The sequence below is a fragment of the Mus caroli genome, chromosome 7, assembly GCF_900094665.2.
Source record: "Mus caroli chromosome 7, CAROLI_EIJ_v1.1, whole genome shotgun sequence".
Taxonomy (NCBI): domain Eukaryota; kingdom Metazoa; phylum Chordata; class Mammalia; order Rodentia; family Muridae; genus Mus; species Mus caroli.
The window spans coordinates 145882914-145908374 of NC_034576.1; the positions used below are offsets into that span (position 1 = coordinate 145882914).

General features: G+C 52.2%; 1 protein-coding gene across 2 annotated transcripts in view; it reads right to left on the reverse strand.

Annotated features, from left to right (window-relative positions):
* Window positions 1-23705, reverse strand: part of Osbpl5 (oxysterol binding protein like 5) — a 53474-nt gene extending 29769 nt beyond the window's left edge. The window contains exon 1 of one of the 2 annotated variants that reach the window (XM_021166956.2): window positions 23615-23705. The gene's annotated coding sequence lies outside the window, so the exon portion shown is untranslated. The remainder of the gene's footprint in view (window positions 1-23614) is intronic. The other variant, XM_029480059.1, reaches the window with a different exon arrangement.
* Window positions 23706-25461: the final 1756 nt, after the last annotated feature.

A 25461-nucleotide genomic window follows, 5' to 3' on the forward strand; every position in this document is an offset into this window, starting at 1 on the left:
CCATCCATTCATTCATCCATCCATCTACCCATCCACCTACCTATCTATCTGTCCACCCATCTGTCTATCTATCTATCTATCTATCTATCTATCTATCTATCCATCCATGTATCCATCCACGTATCCATTCATCCACCCTCTCATCTCTCTTCTCTCCCTAAATCTTTCCAGTCAGTCACTCAGCTGACCAGCCTGGTTCCCACTTCCTTCTCATTCACCCATACTCAGACACATGAGGTGGGAAGGGCCAGCATGGACAGATACCCCAACCTCCAGCCCTAATGCAATTCAGGTATACACAAGTACAGCTACCAGCTGGTGGCCCAGCAGATTCTCTCAATCTGCCCTGCAGAGCTATCCTGAAACCCTAACTCCACCGTCCTTCTTTGTGCCCCACCGTGCCCTTTAGAGATGCCACTGTCACACACTAGGTGTGGTGGAGATGCATCTCAAAGCCCAGGTGATGCATCTTCTAGTCCTGAGCTCTGCCCACCCTGTGCCACTGGCTCTTTCACCTACTGGGCTCCAGCCAGCCACAGTGGGCTTCCTCACAGTCCTGGCAAATGCTGAACCCAAACTTGCTGAAGGACCTCTGTATGGCTCTGCTCTGCTCTGCTCTTGTCCTGCATCCCCACCCCTATTGCACAGGCTGGGTTTTGTCACATTCCACTCAGAAGTGTCCTCTGGGTGACCACTCTTTGGCTGCAACTCTGCACATTCTCTGCATAGCACTGGAGGCTCCTAGAAACCCTCCCTGGCAGTTCTTTGTTAAAACTCTTGGGGCAGGAGAGATGGCTCATTTGGTAAAATGTTTGCTGTGTAAGCATGAGGGCCTGAGCTCAATCCTTATAGCCTATAATCCCAATGCTGAGAAGACAGTGGATCTCTGGGGCTTGCTGGCCAGCCATCTAGCCAAATCTAGAAGGCCCTAAGCTAAGGAGAGCCCCTGACTCAAAATTAAGGTGATGGTTCCTGAGAACTGAATAAGTTTGACTTCTGGCTTCCCTATGCATGCAGACACTCATGCATATGCACACATGCATACCTTGTGCTCAATTGCACATTCTCTCTGGTTCTCTTTTCCACAACCTGATCCCACCACCCAGGGTAGCAACAAGTGAGGAAGCTCCTGGATGGGGACCTAGGAGTGTGGAGCTATGGATGACGCTGGCTGAAAGTGCTAGAGTAAGGCTGGGTTCTCTGACCAGAAAATCTCTGACACTGGGCTCAGCTTTGAGAAGAGGTACAGAGAGGTGACCAAGGCCATCTTGCTGTCCATAGTAACCATCAAAGTCATTGCCCAGGGCAAGCACACAACAGACCTGCACATGCATGGGGCCATGGGTAGGGAGAGTCCTGTGGGATCTAAGAGGAAGGAGTCCAAGGCAAGCATACAACATACCCATATGTCCATGGGGTTATGGGGTGGAAGTCTAGAGCGGTGCCCACTTATGCCCAGGAGGGACCTAGCCTAGAGACACTGATCCCCCAAGATGGGATCACACAGAAGGCCAAGCACAGAGGACAGGGAAGTGGCTAGGGAATGGGTGTTAGGCATATATGGCCAGCGTCTCCCAGTTGTGACCCAGGCCTGAGAAGAAGACTGTAAGCCAGGAACACAAGGAAAACCCAACAGGTCAAGAGCAGGACTTCTCCTTGAACAGTCTAAGCCAGTCACCTCCAGAGTTAAGGCCATAAACCTTCATTATGCAATAAACTGTTACTGGAAGGCCTATCTGGCAGACAAGTGTGGAACCCACTTCTGCTTTGGGAATAAAAGCTTTAACCCAGTTTGGGGTAGACTCTGCCTACAATAGATGTCCTTCCTGTTCAGGGTCAGCCAGACCTGCTCCTTAGCCTACACAGGCTGCAGGGGAAGCAGCCACCTCTCTTCCTCCTGCTGGTGCTGGCAGAGTGGCTTTGGCGGGCCATACTCACATGGCCACCTGACCTGGCTGTCCAGCTACCCTTCTGTCTTTGCTCTGTCAGAGTCCACCGAAGACAGGGACATACACACATCAGAAAGGGATATTTTGAATTTGGCTTCAGAATGGAGATACGTGACTCTTAGAAGAACAATGTTCCGAATGGAGGATGGACTGGGTGTACCTGGAACCCTGAGGTGTGGTGGGAGAAGTAGGGGGCATGTGGCTGAACTCCTGATCCACAGAGAATGAAAGCTGAGTGTCAAGTCAGAGACAGTGTGGATACCCTGAGGCCCAGGCAGGGCCTGTTCACTGGCCGAGCCCATGGAAATGGGGGTGAGCGTGGGGCTTGCAGGCTAAGAGAAAGAGGTGTGTCACCATACCCACCCCAGTTGGCCTATGCCCATTCTCTCTACCTAGGTAGCTGAAGTGTGCCTCTGCCTCCACAGGACCCTCTGTGGGACTCTTCTCCATCCTTAGAGAATCAGCTCTTCCACAGAACACTTCCTCAGGCCACTGTCTGGTACCTGTGTTCTCCTACAGTTCCTATGGGAATCTGTGCCATGCCATATTAGGCTTGTATGAGGCACACATCATGTGCTGATTTGACTACTTAACCCTTTTGCACTCCATGAACTGGGTATGCCCATGGCCATGTAATAATGCAGAGGACTAGCTCATGGATGGAAAGGGGTATCAGAAAAAGCAGGAATTGCTTCTTTAAGGAAGGTTCCTGAAGGTCTCTAGCAGGTGGCCAGACCCATCCCTGAGGCTGTGGGAAGTGACCCATCTTGTTTTTCCTGATAAAGCAGTACTCCCCCCTTCCAACAGGGATAGACCCGCCCTCCTGAGACCCTGACACCCCCTTCCAGACCCTCTCTGGATCCTTCCCTATCTGAACCCCAGGCTCATGGGCCTGGGCTTTTGGGATCCTTGCTGTTGTGACAGTATCTGTAGCTTCCACTGTGCTGCTACCCCATGGCAAGGTACATCCATGTGTCTGAGCCCGGGAGAAGCAGGGGCTTGGCCAGAAGATTTATGACGCCCACTGTGCGGCCATCTTTCCTTGACCTCGGGCACCTCCTCGTCCCTTTCCTCAGGAATTCTGCTCTTTACTGCCCAGCTGAGTATCACAGGCCACCTAGGACACAGGAAGGTGTCAGGGTAAGAGCAAGAGGAGAAGGCAGTTCCAACTCCTACCTTGGCCCTGCCTTCCACATGGGGCCAGATAGGCTCCTCAGACTCAGGTTCCCATCAGGCATAGAAGCCTGATGTGGTACCAGGGGTGATGTTGCCTCCCAGAGCAGACAAGGCAGAGCCAGCACTGTCTCTGATCCATTAATCCCATGTCCCTGTGGACAAAGGTCTGGAAAATGGGCAAGGACCCCTGCCAGCTGGGCCACCTCACACAGAGTGGAGACACTGTCACCTAAGTTATCCTCTTAATGAGTGTACTCCTCCATCTGAGCCACTTAATCCCCAAGGAGAATACCCCTTTCAGCTGGGTCATCCCTCCAAGTAAGAGCTAGCTCACTGCCCTCCGGCTAGCTTCCAAACAAGAATCTGACCATCGATGCACAATTCCCTCCATTGCTGACAAACGCCCACCTTTGGCCAAAACAATGGAATCTTTGTGGAGAAAGGTCAAGGCCACACAGAAAGAGGCAGATATCTGAAATCTGGGCCCAGGCTTGTCTGAGCCTCAGAGAAGGAATCGATGAAGCTGTCCATTCCCATACTCCCTTCCCATTCTACCTGCATGCACTCAAGCAGATGGGGCAGCTCTGACCTGAGTCCATTCTGTCATCCTGCAGAGGACTGGGGACCATGAGAAGTCCAGCCCCGAGGCCACACTCATTTTGCAGAGTGGGGCCATGAGGTACCTTCAGCAGCCAAGGGCGCCCATGGCTGGCACTGTGGTCTCTGGGTAGCTCCCTCACTCACAGGCCATGAGGACCTGCTGGGGGCAGACAGGCCAGGGTCCCTGGAGAGAGGTGAGGCTCTAGCTGCTGGGAGTTTCTATCGTTGATAGAGGCCTCCCTCTCTATGTATGTGCTGATGTTTTTTGTCTGAGTTCATTAAAAGCTGTTGGGGTGCAAACCCTTGAAACCAGATCAGAAATGAAGGAACGTGGCCTGCAAGCCCAGCTTTTCTGCAGATCCTCTGGAGAACTGGCAAACTCTATAGAATGACAGCAGCTATCACCAAAAAGCCCTGTCCACACCATGGCCTGCCCAGTCTCTTCTGCCCCCCTCCAACTGAGAGGAGTCTTTGATTTTGGATACAAACTGCAATCAGGACAATGTTCTTGGTGGTTACATAAGCTGGCATGGGGCACAATGGAGGATTAGAGGAAGGACAGGGGCTAGTGCAGCCAGGAAAAGGGGCCTACCAGGGGTCAAGAACTCTGTCCCACTTTCAGCCCATTCTTGCCATGCGGAAGAAGACCTGGCTTCCCAGGGACAACCAGACATGTTTCTGGGGAAAGCGCCACTGCAGTCAAGGCCAGTGCTCTACTAAATGGGCATGCCTGAGGGGCTCCACGGGGGGGGCTGGTGTTGCAGAGACACCCCAAGTTTAGCTCTCCCACTCTAATACTCAGCATGCCTCCCCCAGTGGGATGGCTCTGCAGGTCACTCCTACCCTAGGTGGGGACTGATTGAGAGACAAGAAGCTGCCATTGGGTCACCCAGCAGGGAAGCTAGGTACTCCCTGGAGTTACCTGCTTGCCTGGTCTAGCCCCTCACTTTCCCCATGTAGGTTGTACTACTTAGATAGACCCCAAGAAGACTGGAGGAGACAAGGTAGCCATAGTCTCTCTTGCTTCCTCCCTAATAGCACCAGGGACCCGATGTCCAAAGGGCAGTGACTACCATTGCTGGTTCTGAGAGTCTTGTGCAGTCCCATTGGGGACTTCTGCTCCGGAGAGGCTCACATTTCCTGGATACGGTGGGTCTTTCTGGACTCTAGATGTGGCTTCTACCTCTCAATCAGAAAGAAGGATGGGCCCTAAAGACCCAGCAACCTACGTTCTCTAAGATGGTAGGTTGGCTGGCTAGCTGTGTGAATCTGGTGTCTGAGACCAAAGAGGTTACCAGAGGAACCTCTGCTGCCTGCACCATACCAGCCCCACCACATGATCTAAGGCTGTCTGACTACCCCTCATGGCCAGGAGCTAACCCACATGGCCAGGAGCTACCACACAGGTGAGATGCAACAAAGCCAGACCGGCCTGATGTCAGAGAGGATGGCGAGGTGAGCGTCTCTCTACCCCTCCATACGTGGCTGCAGCTGATCCTGTGGCAGGTCCATATTGTACTGACCTTGGCATGTAGTCCCTGCCAGGAGACCCCAGATCAAGTAACTACTGGAGACAGACACCCCACAGTCACTTCAACCCTACCTGCTGAGTGACAAGGGACACAGATGTGGGAGCCCAGAAGTGTTGTGGGGAAGACTAGCCCAATGTCAAACACTACATAACACCCACATCAGATGTGCCCACTCAGGCCCTAGTGGAACTTGGGGGACAGGACTAGTGGACACTAAATATTAAGTTCTAGTCTTGGGCCAGGCCCAGCTCTGGATCAGGGTAGGAAGGCTTGCACCATATACTACAGGGTATCCCAAGGTTACCTCCTACCCTCCCTTGTCCTCTGGTGCCAAGAGGCATCCTGGCTTAAGAGGGTTGAGTTGTGTATCTGGGCTGCAGTGGAACTTAAAACTAATAACCAACTATCCAAAGGCATTAGGGGAACTCCCAAGGACAAAGACACACACCTCTGGGGTTTGGCCACGCAGCTCCCCTCTTTGTGTCCACCTGGCTTCAAGAACTCCCTAACTACTTGTTGGCCTGGTCCTAGTTTGGGACAAACTATTCCCTCCACATCCCCAAGACTTCCTCCTCTTCAGGAAAAAACAAGGTTCTAGATCTGGAGATGGAGGAGTTCCTCCCTCCGATGAAATGAGCAATGGCTTCCTCACTTGCTGGGGTGGTGAACTGAGCCCCCTGGTCCCTGGCTGAAGTGTGACTCTGTACCTGAGAAGCCACTCCCAACCTGGGCTCTCTCACCTGGGGGTTGTCAGATCCTGGCTTCCTCCATGCAAAGCTTCAGACCCCCACATGTCCTTCTGCCCTAGTTTGTGGGGTGGTCAACCACACAGCCCCCTCTGCTGTCCATACCATGAGAGCCTTCCCAAAGGGCCCCATCATTCTTACCAGTGGACACAGGACCAGGGAGCTTCACCGCAGCTTGGTTGGCAAGGGGAGAGTGTGACGCCTTTGAAAGTGAGCTGCCTGTGAGGCCAAGCTGTTTCTGGGTATCTAGGTTTGGCAAGTTTAGTCTCATCAACAGCTCTCTCGGGAGCCACCCTGCGTTCCTGCCCCTGCTTGCTGAATATGGCAGATGCCAGGCTGGCAGCAGGCCCTCCTCCTTTTCTCGGCCTCCCCACTGCCTAGGGCCAGCAGGATCCTGGGTGCTTGAGGTAACAAAGACCCTGAAGATTTATAGATGGCTCAGGAGTTAGAGTATTCACCATGCAAACATAAGGACTAGAGTTTGAGTCCCCCAGAAACCTATGTAAAAGCCAGATGGGTGTGGTACCCACCTGTAATCCCAGCCTCAGAAGGCAGAGGCAGGGGAATCGCACGGAAAGCTGGAGACTAGCCATACTCAGGAACTCTGGGTTTGATTGAGACCCTCCCTCAAAAAACAGGTAGAAGAGCAGCCAAGGATGATTCCTGACACCAGCCTCAAATTTCCACATGTACGTGCACACGTGTACATATTCACATGTACCCACACATATGAAAGATCATATATGCTCATATGTGTACAACACATAAAATCGGGGGGCCAGAGAAAGAGGTCCAAAGGCTTCTAGCACTCTCTTCTAATTTCTCTCACTCAACAGATGTGGCATCTGAGGCACAAGCCACCATTGAATCACACTGGATCATGTGGCTGGTCAGGGCAGGCCAGGCCTTACTGGACTCTGCCATGCTCTATCTACAGTGACTGCCAGTGTCTGTGAGGAACACCAAACCAGGACAGCCCAAGAGAAGAACTTTGGATGCAGACACCTGGGGACACACTGCTCTCCTTGCCTTGCTCTGCCCCCTCCAAAAACCCAGGACCCCTTCCCATTCACTGCTTAGGGTACCCCACCTACATCCCTCCCCCAGGCTTCACCCTAGGCTGTTAGCTCCTTTCCATTTTACAAATGGTGAAACAAGAGGCACAGGGAAACTGAAACACGGGGGAAAAAAGAAGCCAATTGATTCCTAGTTTGATTCCAAGCTGGGAGCAGCCTGCCCTGCCAGCCCTACCTCCTGTACTCACCCAAGGCCAGGGTCTCAGGAGGCTGTGGCCTCAGACCTCAGCAGATCTCATTGTCCCAGTTACTAACTGGCAGCCTCGTGGGCTTGTGAGTACAGGAGGGTGACTACACCTGTGTGTGTGTGGGGGGGGGGGGCTTGTGGATAAGTAGCTGTGACAATTCTCGCCACCATACCTTATGCTGTGGGTTATTACTACCTTGGCTGGCCCTTCCCTGTGCTTTGTGGAGAAACTGGTTCTGTCAGTCAGGTGAGAGCCACAGCGAGAGCTACAGGCAGTCCTGACAAGTGGGTGGGGCCCAGCACTATCAGGTGCCACTTCTCCACCACACCCTACCAAGGCAGGAGTAGTGTTTGTGGGCCTTGCTTCCGGTTTCTCTCTTCACGGCCCCTGAACCCGTTCCCTGGCACTAAAGGCCCACAGGTGGGTGTGTAGCTTTTCAGGTGGAAGAGTGGATTGACCAGAGAACCTGCCCACTCTGGACTATCTCCATGGAGGAGTTGGTGTGCTCCCTGGCGGGGGTCTCAGAGACCACTATGTAGCAGCTCTTCCTCCTTGTCAGAACCCACCAGAAATCTTAAGGCAACCCCTTCTGAAAAGCTCCTCCCCTACTCCCATTACACCCATCCCATTTGATGGATCAAAGCGAAGATTACTCCCTCCTCATCACAAGGACACACCACTGGCCATCCCACCACCCATCCCAGGGACCGTAGGAAACCACAAGGGACACTCAGTCTCCTGCTATGGCTGCTTGGCCAGTTCACTAGTACTGAGATACAGATGGGTCCAGAGACCTCTCCCCCTGGTTGGTCCTAAGTCCCCAGAGCCATCAGGGCTAAGAAACAGTTCTAGAGGAGAGGTGAGAAAGCTTGGCTTGTCCTTAATGTCCCCAGGCCTAAATTTGGATCTGTACACTGACATGCTGGTCACACTCTGAAATGACAAGTTCTAAACCAGAAGCACAGCCACAGGCCCCGTGAGCAGCAGGCGACAGGTGAAGAGAGAGAGAAGGGGCACGCATCGGGGAGATGCAGAGAGCGCGTGCACCCGCTCAAGCCCCCACCTCCACTTGCACATGAAGTCTGATGCTAACAGCCCACTACCCCTGCTTTTCTCTCGTCTTTGGGGATCTCCTCCTCAGGAACTGAAGCCTTCCAGGCACACTGCATGCAGCCTCCTACTGATGGAAATAAATAGCTGGGGGTGGGGGCTTCCTTGGCCTTTGACATCAGCTTCCCCCAAGAGGAGATGCATTCTTCCCCAGCATAGCTTTGACAAAGAAGCACACACAATGGCTTAAAGGTTTATTTGCTCATGAGTGTAGAGGCCCCAAGTCCAAAATCAAGGTGCCAGCTGAGTCACAATGCCCCCAAGGACTCCGAGAGGGGGACCTGCCTTGCTTCTGTGCCTTCTGGGCACCCCAGGCATCTCCTGGCTTGTGGCTGCATCTTCTATATGACTCATTGGTTCTCCATGGCAGATCTCTTACTAAGACCCTCATTGTCACATGGAAAGGCCTCCCAAGTGAGAGCACCTTCACAGGCCCCAGGGATGAGGGCTTGGGTATATTCGGGGGTATTACCTAACACCGTATAAGGAACATCTGGGGCATGTTGGAAGCCTCGGGGTCAGCTCATCAGCACCCACCCTTGGAGGAGAACACTGGCTGAAAGGAGCCCAGCTAGAAGCTAAGCCTGGAAAACTACTTTGTAGGATCAGCATCAGGTTCAGTAAGGCGGAGGGAGGAGTACAGGAACTGTGGAAAAACAGGGTAAACAGAGCCCATGGCCAGAGGGTGCAGGAGGAGACACAGTCTGGGTTCTTATTGTCAAGGACCCCATTTTCTTTGCTTCCACTATTATGCCAACTTCACCTTACCCTGGCCAGGCCTGGGCCATGTCCTGCTAAAGGCTCCTGAGGCCTGAATGTAGTAGAGTCACGGTCTCAGGGCACCTACGCTCAAGGTCTGTCTTTGCATGTCTACCCTGAAATGATACTACCAAAAGGTCCACTACACCAGCCTTCACAATCCCTCAGATGTAGGCTTTTCAGGAATTGGGACCAGCCAAGAGAACAAGTAGCAAGCGGCCCCTGCAGCCACAGCAGCCACTGCAGCAGCCACAGCAGCCGCAGCAGCCTCAGCAGGCACAGCAGGCACAGCCAAAGTAGCAGCAGCATAGGTCTCATTCACTAAGGGTGCATGGCTAACCTAGGCTCATAGGCCCTCGTTTGTTTCTAAGATCACAAGTAGTAGGCGCTGCCAGGATGCCCATTGTGTATAAACATAAAGGGGTAAAAGCTGTGGCCTTTCTCTGGTTCTGGAGGCCCCACCCTAGACTAAGGGTATACTCCAGGATAGATAGTCTCTTGTGCCTGCTCTAGCTGCCTCTTGATCATCAAACAATCTGTCTCCCAATGACTATCAAGAGATGGTTTGGTGCCAGGCAACTGGAAGCCTAATGGGCAGCTATGGTCATTACTGTTTAGCTCTGTATGGTAGTACAAGGTCCTTGTTTCCTGCTTCCTCTCTTGCACCCGCTCTCCCCGTGTCATGACTACACACACACACACACACACACACACACACACACACACACACACACACACAGGGACACATAAGCCTATGTATGTGCATCAGGTCAGAGGTGTCCAAGCACCTGAGCCACAAGCTTCTGCTTTTTTTCTCAGGGTGGCAGTCCCCTGTTAGAGGGCTCTGCTGCTGTCATCAGGGCAGGGGGCTCTGCAGGGCTGTGAGAGGCAATTGAGGCAGCCTCCCCGGACAGAAAGCCAGTAAAGACCTGGTCTCAGGAGTAGAGTCCTGGGTCCCCAGGGAGCAGACAGTGCAGTTTGGGTTTCCTTGTTTGGACAAGGGCTTTTCGAAGACTGTTTTTCCGTCCCCAAGTAAACATGCTGACGCAATGGCTTCTTCAGGTTGTCCTCTGGGGCAGAGGGCTAGACTAAGTATTCCAGATCTCAAGAGGGGGCCAGGAGTGATCCAGGCACCCAGAGCACATGCAACATGTGCTTAACATTAACACACAAGAGTGGGCCAGGAGGGATGAGCAAGCTCAGGTCTCCAAGGCAGTAGAAAGATCACTTCCTGGTGGTCCACAGAAGCAGCCTGCCCTCATCTCCAGCCTGAGGAAAGACTACACAGAAGGAATTCTGTTGTCCTGTCCTCTGTGGTGGTGGCCCAAGATGGTAACATACCAGGTAGGGGGACCTGAAGGGAGTGGGTGGTCCCCACCCAGGTATGTGACATTAGAAACCTCTGCTCTCAGCAACCCAAAGGCCTTAGAAAGTCGCTGTTCAAGGTGACCTGCTGCTGCATCTAAACCCAGCTGCATGGCGTGCCCCATCTCATGGGCCCCCAAACAGCCTTGGCCCTCTCCACACAAAGAACAGGGGCTTGGAGGTGAGTTCTCATCCTGACTCCCTACCCAGTATGATCCTGATTCTCCTGCTCCTCTTTAATCCACTGCTGCACACCTGTCTGGCAGAACCCAGGAGGGAAAGCAAGCTCTGCAGAGAGCTACTGATGCTGCAGGTGCCATCCCATGCCCGAAAGTGAGGATGGGTCCCAGGCAGCATGGCGACTGGATGGCTGAGTGCCTAGCAGTTGGGATGCAATTTGTTTTCTTCCAGTCCCCATGTGTAGGGCCCAGGGTCAGATCAGCTCGTGGGCCCCCTGCCTGCTCCTGGGGAAAGCCTCACACTCAGAACCTGCCCCTGAAGCCCCTGTTTTGCTCCCTGTCACCTGTGCTTCCTGATGAAACTGGCAGCTTGGGTGGTCTCGCCCAGACCAGTTAGAGAAGCATGAGAGTGTCTTGATGCTCTTTTGGTCTCTTGATGCTTTCAAGGAAAAAGGGTCTGGCTCTTAGACCTCCAAATCTGCTTCCCCCGTCTATCTGTTAGAGACAATGACCCTGACCAACAAACACCAACTCTCAAAAATGACAAACCAAAACCAGACAGTAAAGTAGTCAGTGGCTACAGTATAGGCAGGCATTCTGTTCCTGAATGTGATTTTAGTTAGCCATGTGGCATAGCAGATACTAGCCAGACACAAGGGCACATACTTGTACTTGGAAAGCAGAGGCAGGAGGATCCTGTGTGTGAGGCTTGCCTGGGCTAGACAGTGAGACCTTAGTCATTAGGCCACCTTGACCAGGACTCAGTAGTAACCCATGCTCCTCTCAGGTTAACACATAGTGCTCAGTCACACTGCTCCAAGGCTCCTCATTCGGTTCAGCCCATCTCAATACAGTGGCTCTCTATCTCCATACTGCTTATCTCTGAACTCTTTCTCAGAGAGGCAGGGAAGGTCTCCTAGACTGGGTTCTGGGAAATCTGTTCTATGCCAGGAAGGACATCTGCTAAACAGAGGCCATAGTCCCTCGCCACAGTGGCTCATGCTGGATTACGGTCATGAATATGATACTCAGTCTTGACCCTAGGAAGGACAAGGTTTGGAAGCAGCCAAGGCTGCCTTGGGGTCTTGCTCCCCACTGAGAGGTCCAAAGGCTTCCTGCTGACACCTGTTAGAACATGATTGGCTTGCTTGTGTTTCTTAATTTTTAAATGTTTTATGCGTTGACTGTTTTGCCTGCAGGTATGTCTGTGTACCACATACATGCCTAGTGCCCATGGAGGTCAGAAAAGGGTGTCAGAATCCCTGGAACTGGAGTTATGGAAGGTTGTGATCCACTAAGTGGGTGTTGGGAACGGAACCCAGGTCTTCTGCAAGAGCACCCAGTTCTCTTGATCTCCAACATCTGTCACTCCATGGATTGCCAGGGTTCAGCTCATCTGGCCAGATAGGCAGATATTCCAAATGTTCCCATCCTTCCTCATGGCTCTAAGTAAGTCCCTCAGGAAGCTACAGTGCTCAATCTTAAAGGACAACCTTTCCTGAATAGAGAAGTATGGGTCTTGGGCTGAGGCTCCCTTGCTAGAGCCTCCAAACAGGTCTTACTCACATTTCTAACACAACCACTTATCTGTTGTTCCAGGCAGCAGTGAACATAGCCCCTCCCACAGGAAGTTTAAGGAATTTGGAGCCCAGCAGCAGCAGAGGCTCAATCCTAGAACACCTCGCCATTTCTCTACACCTTGGGTTTATGGCACAAGTATCACTTTGTGTGCCGGTTCTAGCTCTAGCCTTGTATTCAGTGGTGACTTGGGGAAGATCTTGTTACCTCTGAACCTCAGTGTCCCCATCTGTAAAGAGGGCATGAGCAGAGGTTAGTCATTAAAAGGCCTTCAGGGCTCAGGATGTGGCTGCTGGTAGAGTACTCATCCAGAGTGCATGAAGCCCTGGGTTCCACCACTAGCACCTCATAACCCAAGTGAAGTGGCACCTATCTGCAATCCCAGAATTCAGTTAACGGCCATCTTTAGCTATGTAGTAAACTTGAGACCAATCTGGGCTACCTGGGACCCTATCTCAAGAAAAAAAAAATAAGAAAATAATTTTTTAAAAAGGGCCAAATGGTCTACAAAATGAACTTAGTCACAGGAAGTAGGTTACTTTTTTTTCTTTCTGAGGCATTATGCAGCTAGCCCTGGCTGGCTTAGAACTGGATATGTAGACTAAGCTGACCTTAAATTCATCTACCTGCCTTTGCTTCTTTAGTGCTAGGATCAAAGGCACCATACCTGGAGGAAGAGGGTTATTTCTTATGGCACCTAAGGTTTCAAGGAGGTAAGTCCTTGGTGCCTTTATATCTATCTATTTCCACTGAGCATAGAACAGAGTTCAAAGCTTGGATCCCAGGAAGATTAGCAGTGTGATCTGGGCAAAAGCGCCAGTGGCCTGCAGAAGCTCCTAAGGCCCACTATGGCTGATGACAAACACCAGCATCCTCAGTGGGATGAGGCCCCAGGGACGATGACTGACCGCCGTCAGTGGGCATAGGTGCCTGCCGGACATACACAGCTTGTTCCCCAAATAGGCGAGGTTTGCAAATAAATGGGAAAACAGACGCAGGTTAAAAATAACGCACAGGGTGAGGGGGGTTATTTATGTGCGGTTGTTCATTTAAACTGCAGTTTACACCAATGGAAAGCTCGGGCTGCCGGGTGACACAGACCCAAGTTGGGAAAAATTCCCGAGTGATCCACGTGTCCAGGCCACAAGGGATGGGCTGTTGTCCACCAAGGCTGCCTGGGAGGAGCTTCCAGCTTTCCCCTTACACTGCATTAGGGCTCTCAGCTGAGCTGCTGAGGGCACAGGCTCTGGCAGCAGGGAGCCCTGGGGTGTCTTCCCCCTTTTCCAGATACAGCGTCTGCAGGAGTGCCAGGGACCGAGGGAGCTTGAAATGCCCAAGGGTGCTGAGGGCTCTCTACCAGGGTCTATAGACAGTGCCTGATAAGGGAAGCATAGAAGACCCAGGGAAGACCCCAGACCTTCATTGCCAGTGAAAGGCAGGAGGGTGGGCCTTAGGGGTGTGTGATCTCCTCACACAGTGAAGGCAGAAAACACTCAGGAAAGACACAGCACTAATTGCTCCCCAGCTTATGGATTCTGGCCTGGGAATCTATGATTGACAGGAAGCAGGCAGCCCTAAGGTAGAAATGACCAGTGAGTGGCAGGACATGACTGTGGAGGTTTGCTGGCTCTGTATACAGGACAACCTGTCCAACAGACTTCCTGCTTGCTCTTTCAGTGTGAGTTCTAAATAGTTAGTGCTGGGATTGCCATGCTCAGTTAAAGCTTGACCTACGACCCGCTGAGCTTTCTGGGCTGACAGAAAACAGCCACAGTTTGAACAGCTCAATGCTGACAAAGTTGATATATGTTTATGGGTACAGAAGGCTATGATCACATCACAGACCCACGTGCAAGGCCATTTGGCACCATAGGCAACAGTGGGCCTTGTGCTAGCACTGGCTCCATGCAGACCCTGCAGTCCATCAGCCAGACTCCACCCTTCTGGATTCTCAGGGCCTCAGGGAAGGTCAGGCCAATTTTTTGGTTTTTAATTAACAAACTGTATTGGCCAATTAGAAATGCTAGAAGGCCTGGCAAGCATCTGTGGGAACAAGCCTTTATTATGCAAGCTGGGGGTGGGGGAAACCATACTCCCTATAATATCTTCCCTCTAAATGGATTAGAGGAATTGGAGTCTTCTCCAGCAATAGATGAATGCATGTGGTAGATAGAGCCCCCAAGGCCAGGAGAGTCAGGAATGCACTCCAGTTGGAATGTGATTACATCCAAATTCAATGATGATGGACACCCCTTAGCTACCCATCCCTTAGAAGATCTTTACAGATGCACTGAAAGATACCTGGACATAGTACTCCAGCCAGAGAGAATGGAAGTAAACTAGACATTTCCACACAAAGCAAGAAAAACAGGAGGCTCTGTAACCACAGAGCAGAGGCCAGCTGCCCAGGCTGGGCACCACTTTCTACAGCATCTGAGACACAAGCAGAAGGAAGGGGTGAGCAGAATGAAACCTCAGCACTCTGGAAGCTGAGGCAGGAGGATTGCAGTGAGTTCCAAGCCAGCCTGGGCTCCAGAGTGAGACGCTGTCTCCAAAAAACAAGACAAACAAAACAACACCAGATTGAGACGGGACCATCCATAACTGGAGCCCGAGAACAGTGTCCACTCATGACAGCCCATCCTCCAACAGTAAAGGCACTCAGAGAAGGCCTGGGAATGGCTACAAGGACAACCTGGAGCTGCAGTCCCTGGGGAAGGTGCTGCAGTGGAGGGACTGCACGGGGACCTTTCTTCCTCCCTCAGCAGTATGACTGACCTCTCAGAACCAACCTGAAACAAATACAGACAAACATGGATGCCTCGATAAAGCTGGCACACTCTGACTCTTGAGGCCAGCATGGCTTCGCTTGGTTTATATGGTTTCTGAGTTTAAAGCTTTCACAATGCTTAATTATTAATCGACGTTTTTTATTAATGAAAGGAAGGGCTTCTCCCCATTTTGAGATCCCGTGTCATCTCTAAACAAAACCGTGTCCTGGCTGGACCCTGCACTCACAGTAGATCTAGTTCATGCTCTTGTCGAATCTTCTCAGCATCCCTACCAGCCTGGCAACAGGACAACCCATTTCACAGATGAACAAGAGAAACTGAGGTCTGGACATTCGGCGTCACTGGGGGTGGGAGCCTCATGGCTAATGATCCAGAGTCTATATGCCTTGGTGCTCAGCAAGACACCTAAATGGCACAGACATGTCACACAGCAACCGTGGGACACTTGCTGGCTAGAGAGAAGAGTGGGCTCCACTAAGCTTGGATAGAAGGAAGTTGGGACCAGTAAGGCAGCAGGGAGATTCTAGCCCACAGAGCAGTTGTGTCTAACCTTTTGACACAACCTTTGACAATAGGATAGGACATTGTCTTAGTTAGGGTTTTACTGCTGTGAACAGGCACTGTGACCAATGCAAGTCTTATAAAAACATTTAATTGGGGCTGGCTTACAGGTTCAGAGGTTCAGTCCAGTATCACAAACAACAACAATAACAAAAGCCAGACTCATGCCCTGCAATATTTTAATAAAACACAATATTTTAATAAAATTTATGCTTTTGTCTTGGGCTATATTCATTACAATCCTCAGCCTAATGAGGTGCACCAGCCACAGGTTAAACATCCAAAAGAGGGATAAGGGAGGCCTATGAGATGGCCCACTTGGTTTTAAAAAAAAAAAGACACTTGCCAGCAAGCCTTGTGACCTGAATTAAATCCCTGGAATTTATATGGTAGAAGGAAAGAACCACCTCACCATCTCCCACAAGCTGTCCTCAGACACTATAGCCCCACAAAAGTTTGTTTGTTTTTTCCTTTTTTTTTTTTTAAGGAAGGAAAGGGCTGGGTGTAGTGCTACACATCTTGAATCCTAGAAACCAAATGGCTGAGGCAGGCAGTGCTCTGAGACTTCAGGACCAGCCTGGTCTAGATGGGAGTTCCAGACCAGCCAGGACATGTAGTAATGAGACTCTGTCTCAAAAAATTTAAAAAAAAATTAAAAAAAAAATAAAAAAGAAAGAAAGATACAGAATATTGAGTTAGACTAATGATGGGCCACCCTGAAGAAACAGGCTAGCCTCCACTAATGTAGGTGCCCTGAAGAAACAGGCTAACATCTACTGATGTGGGTGCCAGAAGATATGGGTGATATGAGCCAGGTATTGGGTGCTGAACCCATCCCAAACATCTTGCATGTACTACACACATGTTGGGGACACTGGGTCAATGTCCCAGACAGAGACAGGGACAAGCTTTTCATCCAGGGCAGGACATCTGAGAAGACAGAGGGATGCAGGCAGCAAGAGGCCTAGCTAAGCCAGGGCCATGTTCGGGGCAGGTCCACAGAGCCAGGCCCATACTCAGGCTGGTAAGATAGCCACATGGCCACCAGCACTAGCTGCCCTGAGTCATACTGAAGGAAGTAGGGGTGAGGATGGCTGTGCTCCTGGCCACCAGAGACCTCGATCCTCTACCTTCAGTTGAGACTACAGGAAAAGTGGTCCAGGCTGCCCAGTTCAATTTCTCCTGGGAAGGTAGGCACTGGTTATGGTGGACGCCATCGGGAAAGACTTGTATTGGGAAAGAGCTCACTGAGAAGAAAGGGCAGCAAGGATGTGTGTCTGACCACCTAGATTCACAGAGCCTGGACAAGTCCACCCAAGCTGTGCACGCCAATCTGTCCCTCAGGTGTCAAACATCAGTCCTCTATCCCCTTTCCCCCAGGACCCTCTACAACAGCTTACCTGCTTGGCCATCGGCAATAGCTAGCAGTGGTCACTGAGTTGAGACCAGCAAGCAAGCCCTGCCCTGAGCAGCCTCACCCTTGGGTTAACATTCTGGGGTTGAATTTCTGGGTCAAAGCCAACAGCCTCTTTACATCCCAAACTCCCTATCAATATGTAGCCAAATGCCCTCCTCTTCCTAGCAGCCTCGCCTGCCCTTTGGGGACCTGCTTTCCAGGGACTTGTCATTCTGTTGCTATTCAGAGGCAGAATCTAGGCCTCTCAGCAGCTGGAGCCCACGCTTTCCTGCAGGTGCCAGGCCCAAAGTGGAAACCCAGCATAGCGCCTCAGTGGGTGAGGGCTCCCTTCAAAGCTGGCTGCTCTGTCCCTCTGCCCACAGAGGTCAAAGGATGCCACAGGGCATCAGGTAAAGGTTTGTTGCTCATGCTGGTACCTGCTTTTCAGAGCTGCTTCTGTCCTGGTCCAGGGACTGCAGGACAGTAGGGTGGGGCCATGGGAAAGTGGGCTTTGTCACCAGTAGCAGGTACATCAGCCATGGGGAAGCCACACAAGGCTGCAGGCTAGACATGAGTGCTGAGTGACACTGAATGCATCTGTCTGTGCCAGTGTGTGAGAGCCGGTGGGAGGGAGGGGTAAGGAGCAGCTTTCAAACTCTTTAGAATAAACAGAAACTTTTTATGCAAAAAACATGATGTGACTCTAATGATAGAAAATGGTTTAAGGAGCATTGTAGTGTGTGTGAGAGAATGTGTGTGTGTGTGTGTGTGTGTGTGTGTGTGTGTGTTGCTCTGTGGAGAACCTCTGCTTGGAGAAGTTCTTGCCTGAACATCATGTACTTACAGGAGTCCCTGGATCTGCTGGTTAGAGGACAGAGTCAGGTAAAGGAGCCTTAAGGATAGAGAACTTGATGCTGGGTGGAGGAAACCTTGCACTCCTATTAAAATGAGAGCTGGGGCATCAGCAGCCCAAATTTACCCAGAGAAGCCTGGAAAGGGCTGGAGAAAGAAGGCTCAGGATTGGGCATGTGGAACTCTGGAACAAGAGGGTAGCATCAAAGGACTCAGAGCTGCCACGCCCTTCCCACAGCCAAGTCTTCCCAGGGGACAGGCATGCTCCAGAGGCCAGAATGGCCTGGGAATTGCTACCACCCCTGCCATTCAGTCATCTTGGAGACTGAATACTAGTCCTGGTACCCAGGCCTGGCTAATGAAAGATCTGGTTCCTAAGCCAAGCGATGATTGGTAGGCGAATGGGGGTCAGAGATAGGAGACTCCACAGTTCTCGAGGTCTTGGATCAGAGGGTCTCTCTGGACCTGCTCCACGTGAAGATTCCGAGTTGTGGGACCCCAGTTCTGTAGGTGGCAGCAGGCATGCTCCTGACACTGAGGTCCCACGGAATCACTGCCTTTCACAGGTTGGGTGTCCACCACCCACACAGACAGCTTAGGACAGCTGGGACTGAGGCTAAGGTCATAAGCAGAGAAGGAGCTGTAAAGGTAGGGATGGGCAGGTCCTGAGTAGAAGCAGGGTCCACTTGGGATTCCACCCGCAGAAGGCCCGTGGTGACAGCAGGTGGGAGTGCCAAGGGAGATGATGGCTGGAGAGTAGACACCTTTGACTGGGATTTTAAGGAATATAAAATACACTCAGTATATAATGGCCGATGTCACCCAATACTGGGGACTTCACTTGAGTCCAGTGATACACACAATGACAGGTAACTTGAAGACAAAGAACCATCATGGCAGAACACTTGGGATACAACATTTCTGTAAGGTTTCCATGGCCAGGGCTTTCCATCCACTTATTTCGCCAAGGCCCCTGCGAGTCTCAGAAGCCAGGTATGGTACCAGGGATCTGACTGGTCTGAGTGGTTTGAGCATTTGGGATTGTGGCTGATTGGAGGGACCAAGAGTGGTTCAGAGCTTAGCAGCCCCTCCCTGTCCTGGCTCACCCTTCCAGAACAAAGAAGACAAGCACTATTCCAGTTCCTACCCCACAGGCTGACCCCCTGAACGAATACAGCTGAGCACAAAGTTTGTCCTGTAAACCAGAAACCTGGCCTGCCTTCTTCCACCTGCCCTGTGCCTACTAATCAGCCCCAGGCTCCTCTACCTCTGTACTTAGGAAAGCAGCACTGGCTATGATCAATGGAGGGAGGTGGCTTCCCTCCTAGTCTGAAAAAAAGAAAGGCAGAGGCAGAGTTCAGACAGGAGCCACCTCAGCCTATGAGTGGAGACCACTTCCCAGGCCTGATCCTCTCTAAGGGACCTGAACTCTCTATACTGCACTCACCCAGAGAATGTGCAGGATCCCCACCCACCTGCCCTGGGCATGCCTGCCCGTGTGCCACTGCTATATTCCTGTTCACGTTCTCCCAGGTTGGGTGTGAGAACCTGTCCCTCAGCAGAAAGGAAAAGGTATAGGCCAACAAACATTCTCTGCATTGTTCCTGGAGGCCTGGCTTCTCCCTATGCAGGCACTCCGTGTGCCCACCAACCCCTGGAGAGATGGTTCTGTGACTTTACAGGTTTCCAAACTCCCCAGGCCTTTGTCCAGGGAAGGTAACTCCACACCAGGCCAGCATCCTGTGAGTAGGAGATCTCTTAGGTCTCTACTTAAGTTATGAGCCCTGGTGAGTTAACTCTTTTTTTCTGTCTGACTTTGAGCAAGGGCCAACAGCCACCTGCACATACCACATAAGGATACAGGGGTCTTCTGCGCCAAGGCTGATCTGCAGGAGTCATTCCTAATTCAGAGGCTGAAGGCTGAGAAGCAAGAGTCACACACAATGCCACAGTAGGTCTCCTACCTCCTGATGCTGGGAAGGCAGGGGAGGGAAGGCAAGGTGGGCAGTTGGTTTCAGACCTGCCACTTTCTGGGGATTTCCTTTCTAATCTCACACAGGAACTGAAGGCTGACTGTGTGCCCGGCCCTGGGCATTGAGCCTAGAGCTCACATTCAGAGAACAGACAAGATGCTAGGTGAGAGTACCCTCTCGCAGGCTGCCTCTGGCCCAACTGTTCTCTGAATATTTAGACATCAAATTAAATAAATCAAGATAACTTCAGATATAGTTACATGATGTTAAGAAGGAAACATGAGAGCTACTGAACTTAAAACAGTCACTTTAGGACAGGGACAGAGGGTGTCTGGGGAGGAGTGACACCTTTGGTGGAACCTGGGTCAGCCATGATCAGATCTGGGAAAGCTGACCACAGAGATTGCAGTCAGTGCAAGGCCTTGGGGTAAGAAAACCAGGCATGCGTATGAGTCCCTGGGAGTGAGGAATGGGGCGAGGTGAAAGCAGAAGCCAGGTGTAGCTCCCTTGTGACCATGAGCTAACCCAGAGACCCATGGTGAATAGAAGAGCTGTGAAAGGTCAGGCTACACACACACACACACACACACACACACACACACACACACACACTCCTTTGCACCTTGGCTGTGCTGGGAATAGAAGCCAGAGCATCACAGACTTGGAATAAGTGCTCTGTCCCTAAGCCCAGGTGTGTAGAGGCTGCTCACTGCTGGCTGGAGGACTAGATAGGTGTGATAGGAAGGGAGGGCTAGTGAGGTGGGGAACACTGATGCCCTATGCAGGAGCTGGGCAGGTGGGGAGCTGGGAAAGTCCTGTGAAGCTTGAGCTTAGAGCCTGAGTGACTCTGAGCCTTGATCAAAGGCCATTGTATATTCTAGGTTCTTCCATACTGGTCAATCTACACTGGTCAGCCAGGCTCCTGCCTTGACCTATAAAGGCTTTCTCTTATGTCTCAATGACCTGGATAACCTTAGTAAGGCTACATTGACCAGGGTGAGCCTAGGGGTCTGACTAGGTGGCTCCCCAACTTTTCTCAATGGTTTTTAGGTTCCTCCCATCCCACAGGCCTGTCATCATCCTCATAAGGATCCCACTGTGGGCCAGTCCTCTGCACATCTGCCTCGTATCCTTCCTTCTTTATGAGGTATGAAGATTCCCCAGCTAGATCTGTGGACAAAGAACTCCAAGCTGGAGTCTCTGTTTTGCCCTAATGGCATCCCAAGCCTTTTCCTGATGCCATGACTGGTGCCAGTCCCCTCAGCTGAGACGCCAGAACAAGGCAACCCGCTTCCCACGTGTGCATGCTCCTGAGCCCACTCTTGGAAATTGCAATGCAAAGACATTCCCAATAGGATCCCAAATCCAAGGCCTTGTCCTTGACCCCAGTGCAAAATTCCCTATCTATGCATATTTCTCTAATGAGTGGTCAGTAAACCCTTAGGGATCTGGGCAGGTTGTGAATTCTTTATCTTTGAGCTAAGGCTCAGTAAGTCACATGAGGATTCACAGAGAACAGTAGTTTTCCTACAGGGCAGCCTTCAATAGCAACAGGACATCATCCCAGGACAGGCAGTATGGCTTTTAGTGGGCAGCCTGTGGAAAGGCCAGCTTCACTGCCCTGCCCCACCCAACACTGAAGATGCTCACCTGGGCTGCATAGCCAGCCCTGCAAACAGCCTGCAGTGCCTCCAGGGAGGCATCTGAACTCAGTAGTCCCTCATGCTTGAGGTCATTTGTATCTCAGAGTCAGAATTCAAGCTCCCAAACCCACATGTTTCCAAGAAGCAGCCCCACGCTCTGACCCACCCTTTTCTTGAACAATAAATGGGGATGAAGGTGGGACACACCCCTACTACCTTGAGCAAGCTCAGTACCGGTGTGCCAGGAGTGGCGTGTGTCTACTTGCATGTGGCTGGCTGAACCACAGATGGCTCAAGGCCCCAGTACAGACACAATACATAATTCTAGACACAATACTCCCCAGCACGTGCCATTTCTGTCTCTCCCCCACCCCCTTGTGACATGCCGGATCTCTACTGTAGCTGAGAGTGCTTCTTGGAAGAAGCCTGGGTGACAAGGGAAACTGACCCTGGATATCTTCAGCATGGCAGACACAATCAGGGTGTGGGGGAAGAGACGCCTTAGGCATTGGCAAAGAGCCCAGAGCCAGGCTTGGAAGGACTCACACCCCTTGGCTGGTCAGGAGAACCCCTCTGACATCCAGGATTTGCTGCTGCTCAGGTTGGGCCTCAGCACAGCCATCTCCCTGAGACAAGGCACAGCTCTGTGGGGGAATAGCCTCACCCAGATGCTTCACCCTTCTCTAAACACCACCTGGCGAGGCAAACCAGACAGAGGCAAACACTTGGTTCCTTGGCACCCAGGCCTTGTGTTTGTTAAAAGGCTCCACTCCGCTGCCCCATACACGTGCAGGCAGACAATAGATCTGCAGTCAGGAGCCTGAAAAGGGACAGCCAGATGTCACCACTTGCCACCCAGATCACCCTGATTTGTCTGACACCTGCAAAGCTCTCTGCGCTCCTCTGGAACCCCACCAAGTTCAAAATCTCAGCAAGCACCCCCTCCATCTATGCTGCTGCTTGAGCAAAGATATTGGGGCAAAAATGTAGTAAGGAAAGTCAGCCACTTGGCTGTTATCACAAGGGAGAGGGGGAAATGACAGACAGACAGACAGACAGACGGACGGACAAACAGATGGACAGGCAGACGGATGATGGGGACATGGAAAACAAACTCAAAAGTGCAATATCCACCCCATCCAAGGGTCTTTCCCACTTCTCCAGGCCCTGACACCACCACTTCTGCTCCTATGACCAGACAGAGGTGTGTAGCTGAGGCTGGAGCCAAAGGTGGATACATATAGGAACCTTTAAGTACAGACAAGTGGGTGACAAGTCCCAGGGAGGAACAGAGAGCAAAAGACAAGAAATTCAAATCAGTGGTTCTAGTAAGCCAAGCCCAGCCTGGCTCAGGGTGGGTGAGGGGTGAAAAAGCCCCCCTTGGCCCTGATTGGGGGTGTCTACCCACAACCCCAGGAGCCACTCACAACTGGGATCAGGGACTTGGACCTAAAAAGCCAGGATATCTGAAGTGGGAGGCAAAGCCAGCTGGACCTGTGGCTGGGAGGGGCTCAAGTCCTACCCACCCCAGTCGTAGAAATCCGCAAGTGCAGCTCAAGTCATCTGGACAATGCCAAGCTCCCTCCCTTACTCTAGGGGCTCAGTCCTATGAGAGGCCATGGGTGGACAGAGTCCAAGGGCAAGATAGGTCAGCAGTCACTTGCTCTGCGGACCCTGACGAACCATCCTGAGAATCAAGCCAAGGAACTGCCATCTCAGACCCAAGATCTTACAGGACCTTTTAGACACCTCTTCCCTGCTATTGCTGGGCTGGGGTACAGACCCCTCCACACCCAGGGTCGGAGGCTGCCAGACCCTCCCACCCATTCACCTAGTCCTGACTCCTTTTAGCCTCACCAAGTGGGAGCGGGGCTGGACATGCCGCACCCACACGCGGGCCCCACCCGCCACCCAGAAGTCTCCACGCATTCGGACTCCCCAGCCAGGCGCTGTTTTCCCATACAAGCTGCTGTTTGGATCTATGCAGGGGCTCCCCCAGACCAGCCCCTGAGGGCTCCCCGACCCCCACGCCGGCTCTGTGGCCCTGAAGCCTCTCAGGCCTACTGAATCCCCTCCTGGCCTTTCCCGGCCTTCCACCAGCCCCATCCTTCCCGGTCCTCCCAGCAGCGGAGCTCCTACCGTGCTGGTTGCACTCAGTGCTGGGGCCGGGCCGGGCCGCCTGGGCCCGCGAGGGGCTCAGCTGTCGCTGAGCAGCAGGAAATACCAGAGGGCTGATCCAGGCGAGGCGGAGCGAGGGAGCGGAGGGCGGAGGAGGGAGGAGAGCGCGGCAGACGCAAAACCCCGGGTGGACCTAGGGCGGATCGGCTGCTGGGGAGGCGCGCTGGGGACCCAGTCCTTGCCCGGAGCCTGAGCCTCCTCCCCGGTGCACGCTGGGGGGCACAGGAATCCTTAAGTATAGACAAGTCGGTGGCACCTGCGCGCCAGGGCTGGGGACACCGCCCCACAAATAGCCAAAGGAGGGGGGGGTGGCGGTAAGCAGCGCTAATCTTGGGAGGGGTCTTCTATTTGAGAAGCATACCTGGGTGCGGTGCCCTTCCCCTTCCAGAACATAAGAAGAACCCCCTCCTCCAAAACCAAACCCCACTGGCCTTGTCCTACACAGGGGCTCAAGGGGACCCCTTGGTCACCATCCATGAGTCCCACTACACTTCTTTCAGGATGCCTTGGCTGAGACTCTGACTCCTGGGGCTGGAGAGATGAGTCAGGTTAAGAGCATATGCTAATCTTCCACAAGATCACGGGTCCATTCTCAGCACCCAGGTCAGGCTGTTCACAGCCACCTGTAACTCCAGCTCCAGGTGATCTGACAACCTCTTTTAGCATCTGCTGGCACCTACACCCATGTGACATCACACACACACACACACAAATAGAAATAATAATACTTTTTAAACTGACTATCCTGATAACCAAGACCTCCTATGTGTCTACCACCCTTTACCACTCTCCAAGAACTTTCTAGACTCCTCAATCCTCTTGTATTTAGAAGACACTTTTCTAATTTTATACCACCCATATATAGAGGCTGATCTTAGGGGTCTCCAGCCGAGACCCTCAGCATGAGGTTCTTTGGTGTGTGTGAGTGTGTGTGTGTGTGTAAGGGTCCTTCCTGTAGAGTTCCCAAGAGCCACCCAAGCAGGAAGTTTAGCCTGCCTCCTCCAGCCGCTGGAATCAGGTAGGACACAGAAGGGTATAGAGGCTTTCCCAGCAGAACCTTCTACCCTAGGAATACCGGTGTGAGTGTGGGCAGAGCCCCAGCTGATTCCCACATTGTTAGTAGGTGCTGGACAGCCGAAGTGATTCCAGGCTATGGAAAACCACTGCTGCTAAAAGCCACTGGGTAGGGCTGTGGCGTGCAAACCTGGAATAGCTCAACTTCCAGGCTCTGTTGACCCCTTGTCCACTTAGCCTTAGCCATGCCTCCCCTGTTAGACAGAGGCTAGGGTTCCACCTGGTGGGCAAGTACCAGCATCTTGTGCACAGGCAAGGAGCTTAGGCGGGCTCATTCTCAGTTCATCATGGGACCATCCCTACCCAACCCCAGTCACCTGGCGAGGCTTTCGGATGCAGAACTGCTCAGACAAGATGCTCAGGGCCATGGTGAAACTGCCTTCTTGAGGTGTGAGGGGTGGCTCTGCCCTTCCAGCAGGACTGTGTGCAGTGTGGGCCGCTTCACAGATGGAGACCAGCCTGCCTGCTAGGTCTGCCCCAAGCTCAAACAAAAAGCTGGGTGTGGCTGCTAGAACCCAGTAAATCAGCAGTTGCTAGAGCCAGTCCTTGAGGGACTCAAAGAAGAAAACAAGGTCCCTGTCCCCTGGGGCAAGGTCTCAGCAAAATTGCCTACACTTGCTGTTTGAATATGGATTATAAGAGCCAGATTACTGGCCAAATGGGGGAGGCTTGTGCATGATAGCAGGAAGGGTGGGCTGAGGAACACAGTCTGAACGAGATTGCCCCAATGCCAG